The following is a 5,779-nucleotide window of genomic DNA, read 5'->3' on the forward strand; positions in this document are numbered from 1 at the left end:
TTATGAGCCATGGACATTCAAAAAGGTTGAGTTCTTGTATGGAGAAAACAAGAAAGATTATGACTCTATTGTAACATAGACCTAGCTTTAAATCTAGTGCTCAGAGGCTCAAGGTTACCCAAGTCACTAACCATTGAACATTTTATCAAGGAAATAGGTGATGTAGTGTTTCTTCTCCATAGAGAAAAGGGAATAAGCATGCTTTCCACTAGGGGGATTGGATGTACTTTTTCATTAAGAAAATTCTTGAAGGAAAGAAATTCATTGATTGGGTAGATTTGATAGCTAGAGGGTTACACAAAGGTCTGCTAGGTTTGAATAGCTTTTGCCCATTCTTAATGTCCTTCTTTTTGGTTTACATCCTAGCTGCATCTAGAGAATGGTAAGGTCTTCTACATGAGCCTTGGAGAGATGACATGACTATCTACCAGTACTAGAGAAACCTATAGGCTAGGGAACCTTATAATGAATTCCAGAGAATTAATGATGTGTTTCTAGGGAAGCTCATTTTTGAGCATCAAGGTCAAGAAAATTGTAGGCTATCTAAAGAAGCTATCCAACATATTAAAGTTTATGGTTTTTTTCTATCCAATTCTTATGTTCACTTATCTTAGGGTTGGAAGCTTCACTGGTGAACCTTTTAGATTTTGACACTATTGCCTAGACAATGTCATCCTAATAGAAATATGTAGGGAGCTCATCAGTTTTATGGATTTTTCTAAGAACATTAAGAAAATTCTTACTTTTTTGTTTCCTATAGAAATTGGCCACTATAGATGCCCCAATTTCAAATAGGCTATGTTGATGAAGTTGCCTATGTCCAATCTATGCCTCAAGCCCTACTTTTCCAAAAAAGACTTTGATTACATGGGTTTCACCAAAGAAACCTCAAACATGTATCCTATCTCAGGCATCTTGCTCACTTAGAGGATTACTAGGCTAATTTCTCAGATAAATTTGAAGTAAGGAAGAGATTATGGTCAAGAATGACCATGGCCCAAGAAGAAGGATTAAAAATTAATCTTGACACTAGTTGGGTAGAAGAAGATGATCCCCTATATATTAAGAAAATTGAGTGTCTACCTATCCCTAAACTAGATTGGAACAAATGAGAGGAAGATTATTTATATTATCACATGATAGGTGTTTTGAAAAGGACAAAAAATTGGTTGAATGAAGAAATAAATCAAGTGTCTACTTAGAAAACCTCAAAAAAGCACTCAAAAGTTAGACAAAAAAAGCCTTCTAAACAACTAACTGACACCTCTAATTATAACATTGATGATTCTATTGTAGGGGAAAAGGTAGTTGAAGCTGAAGCATATATTCCTCAAGTTCAACCTAAGGTAGTGAGCACTTAAAGAACTACTCACTTGAATACCAAGAGAAAAAGAGTTGCACAAAGTAGAAGAGAAAGTAGAATAATAACAGACTTGATTCTCCAAAATCTAAGATAGTAATAGAGAAAATGCCAGGCCTTGATATGTCTAACATAATAGGAGACCAACAAAAAACAACCAAAGGAGGAAGTGCACCAATAGATATATTGGCTCTAATTGATATCACTCCGACACCTAGGAAGGAACCTATGACACCCAAATGGTTAGAAACTTATGTAGAGAAGAAGAAAAGTATAGTCCCACTATCCATGCCAATGCATGATCTAGTAAGTAAATGTCTTGAAAAATCTTCCAAAGCAAAGAAACCAAAAAAAGAGTCTTGAATTCACTTTGACAAGAGCATAGAGTGATGGTTAGTAGAGATTGCTGAACATCCCCATGATAAGCTCGAAGAAAATCTTACAGCTCAATATTATCAGGTATCTAAAGTAGACCTAGAAAAGGGCACAAGAGTAGTGGATATGAAAATATTTGAGGCATCTAACAAAAAGATTAATGATTGAGTGTGGAGATATATCAAGGAAAAATAGGACATGAAAGAAGTTATGAGGATTATGGTCCAATACATTAATGTCTTTCTGCACTTAGAACCAAAGCCAATCAACAAGGTGTTCCCCATTGTCAATATGACATCTCCAGCTAGCCAATAGTTTTTAGAGAACACATAAAACTACAAAGATATTGCGAAGACATTTGACGAATGTGTTGAATTTGTACAAGGTGAAACAATAAAATAGGTGAACCTTCTAAGTGAAATCCAAAAGGAGACTTCTACTATTGTTAGGAAGGTCAAATCAAACATCGAAGGATATGAGAAAGAGGGGTAATTGGGTGAGAGGAGTATTTTAGATTGGAGAAATACAAGAGTATGGCCTACAAAAGTTTCTCTCTGATTTCCCTGTGGGTGGTTTGGATAATAAAACTCTCTATGTAATCAGAGAATGTATTAAATGGAGAAATGACTAGTGATTATATAGTGGATAGCCAAAATCAAAAAATTATTATCTAGTCTTGAGGTTATAGATGACATAAACCTTGGAAACTTGAAGTGGTTCCAAAAACACTGTCTAGGAGAGGATAAAGAATCTATTTCCCCAAGAGAAGATATTGTCCAGAAAGTGCAAAAGAAACTTAGGGAGGTGCAAGGGAAGAAAACACCTGCAAGACAAGACTTTTCCAACACATCGCATGTTGAGGCCATGTTGATAATTAACTAGAAGAACCTAGAGATGCACAAAGAAAAGATCATAGAGCTAAAGAAGGAGAAAGAAGTCTTGAAATAGAGGATTTCTTTTCTTGGCCTACCTCATCAATTAGTTATCTCATCCTTTACTATTGCATACAAGAGCTGGAAAGTTGAAAGGATTGTGGCTAGCATGGAAATATTCTTGTGACACTTGGAGTCTTCTAGTCAAGGATATTATATATATTTTAATTTCTCTACTTTATTTCATTTCAATTAGTTAGCATGGTTAGATAAACAAAAAAAATATCTACTCCTGGCGCAGTAATTTTGGATTCAGTTATCCAGCCCGCAAGGAGCATATGATAGAGTCAACTCTCTATAGATATGAAGCTAGAACTATTTTTAGCAAGTATCTATGCTTTGAACTTTAAATGGATTTTTTTTGTTATAATTAATATAAAATTCTATAGTTTTATATGTTTAAGTCTTTCTAGAATAGGTACTATTATCTATTCTGTAGTGATTTATGTTCTTGTGGAGATGAATCATCTGTGAAAGTGAATCTTATTATAGTTTGAAATATTTTTTTGAGGTTGAAAGAATTTGAGGGAATAAGGATAAATCTTAAGTTGCTAAATCATCTTTAATGAGTAATCATGTGGATGATTATTGTTGTTAAATTTGAATGGTTTTTCAGCCTACAAATTCTCTTCATTTTTATGAATGGATTGTTTAAAGATTTTTTTAGTATTTTCTAGAAAAATACTCATTGGGAATGTTTTCCCTCAAATGAGGAATTATTAAATATCTTTTCAAAATGATAGCTGCACCTAATAGTATTTCAAATCAATATTAAGAAAATAATTCCTTGTGCCTTTGTGGGAATTCAATCTATTGGTTTATCAAGAATTTCTCTCTTTATGATTCAAAATCAAGGGAAAACTATTAACTAACAATTTTTTGGCAACTTTATTGGGGAAGTGAAAAGGAAGAATCACATTCCCTAATGTATTTAATGAATCCTATGGTTTTGGAAGATGGTTCTTCCTAATAACACTTAGTTGCCTATTTTGCAACCATGTCTAGGCTTTCTAGATACACAAGAAGATATAATTTCTAATCCTAATGCTTTTCCTTGTGCTAACTGATTCAAAAATCAATAATACCTCCAAGTACAATTGGTACTAGAAAGAGACAAAAGAAATAGATGAGAGGACTAGAGGGATTCTAGTAGCTCAAGAAGAAGCATTTGTAGCAAGATTTTCTCATGAAAATAATTAATTTGATCAAGTTTTAGTGTTTCCTGTCACCTTGGTGGAAAAGAGGTATACTTAGACTGATAGATTCTTAGGTCTATTGGATGAATATTTTGAAGACCTAGTAAGAATTGACTTCAAGCCTGATCTTTCTTTGAGACAAAAGAAAACTAAAACCATTAGTAGACCATCATCCCCTACTAAAGGTGGTAGCCAATCATCTTCTGTCTAGTCCTTGATCATCCCTAGAACCTTGATCCTGTCTACTATTAATATCCTCCCTCTTAATATCAAATTTCAAAGAATGGCTCGCAATCAGCCTTGGGGTCTTGTTGTAGGCCCTCTGCATCTAGCAGGTAACATGGGAAGATTGGCTAGAGGAGCCCAATAAGTTCTTCCCAAATTTAGTGGGGATGGAAAGAAGTCACCTGAAGAGCATCTAAATGCTTTTAATACCACATGTGTTGTATTGGCGGTAGGAATAGAGGATGTCATTGTGAGATTATTCATCCAATCCTTGATAGAATCAACATTTGATTGGTTTCAACACCTACCCAATGCATCCATCACATCTTGGGACACCATGAAAATTTCCTTTGAAGCTAGGTTTAAGTCAACCAATGATGCTAATTACTTGCTTATTCAGTTGAGCCTAATGAAAAAAGAGATACATGTACCCATGCGAGAATTCATGGCTAGATACAATAAAGCCTTGCATCAAACACCTAATACTAGTAGGCCCAATGATGAAAACTAGAAAGGTTTCTTTTGTAATGTCATGCCCCTAGATGTTGTTTTTCCAATGCAAAGAGTGAATTATGCAACACTTAGAGCATCTCTGAATCTCACAATTGAGTTGGAAGATGATCTTATTATTTCTGGTAAATGAAAAAAAGATGTGAAAGTCCCAAATTATCAAGCCTCAATGTCATCTTCTTCAAATGATTCACTAATCTAGAAGATGAAAAATGATCTCATAGTTGTAACGAAGCAACTCCCAAAAGCTTCATTTCCTTACAAAGACATCTTGCAAAACCAAGGGAAACACTATAACCTTCCCCTATTCAAAAGAGACTCCAAATTGAGACTCCCTCAGGGAAAAGAAACATGTCCATTTTTCATCTTACTAGTGATCATGAATGGGCCACATGTCCTGAGAATATGAGGCATGAACAACTAAAAGCCAAAAAGGTAGTCGTAGCAAACATAACAATAGAGGAAGATTATTTTGAAGGACTTGGTGGCTCCATAAATTACTACCTTAAGTATCAGTCTGACTTAGCTAGAGGTGGTGACATCCTTTTAACTTTAAAAGAACCTTCATGTCTAGTCTTGAGTAGAGCACAATGGGAAGAAAAAGTTGATCCTTAATACAAGAGCACTGTAGTACCTACTTAGGAAAAATATTTCAAAGCCAAAGTAGAAGGTGGGAATAAAACACCATAAGCTTAGTATTCTCCAAATAAATTCTAAAAAGGTTTGATCCCAACTTCCTTTTTGATATTTTTGACTTTTGCAAGACATCTAGAATTCAAATTTCTCCTGCTCAATATTTGAGGATGAACCCTAAAGAACTCAACAAATTAATTGACTATGTCCATTAGCTTTCATCAAATGTTTCCACCAAGAAAGAAAATAGAGTTTCTTATTGTGAAGAAACCAAAGCCAAATAGCTGAATCCCCATAAAGAACAAATTCAACCCAAGAAAGTGAGCCCAGAGACATCTTATAGTGAAAAATATGATCAATTCTATGTATCACTTTTCCTACATGTTTTCAAACCAAGCAATTCTATCATAGATTCAGGGGTATCAGACGTTATGATGCAAAAAGTAGTAGCCAAACCTCTTGACCTGACCATAACCAAAAGAAATAGAAAATGTAATTCAATATATTCCAAAAAAATACCTCTAGTAGGCCATATTAAGGATGCTTAA

The sequence above is a fragment of the Cupressus sempervirens genome, chromosome 6 (assembly GCF_028749045.1).
Source record: "Cupressus sempervirens isolate cs-2001-9-10 chromosome 6, ASM2874904v1, whole genome shotgun sequence".
Taxonomy (NCBI): Eukaryota; Viridiplantae; Streptophyta; class Pinopsida; order Cupressales; family Cupressaceae; genus Cupressus; species Cupressus sempervirens.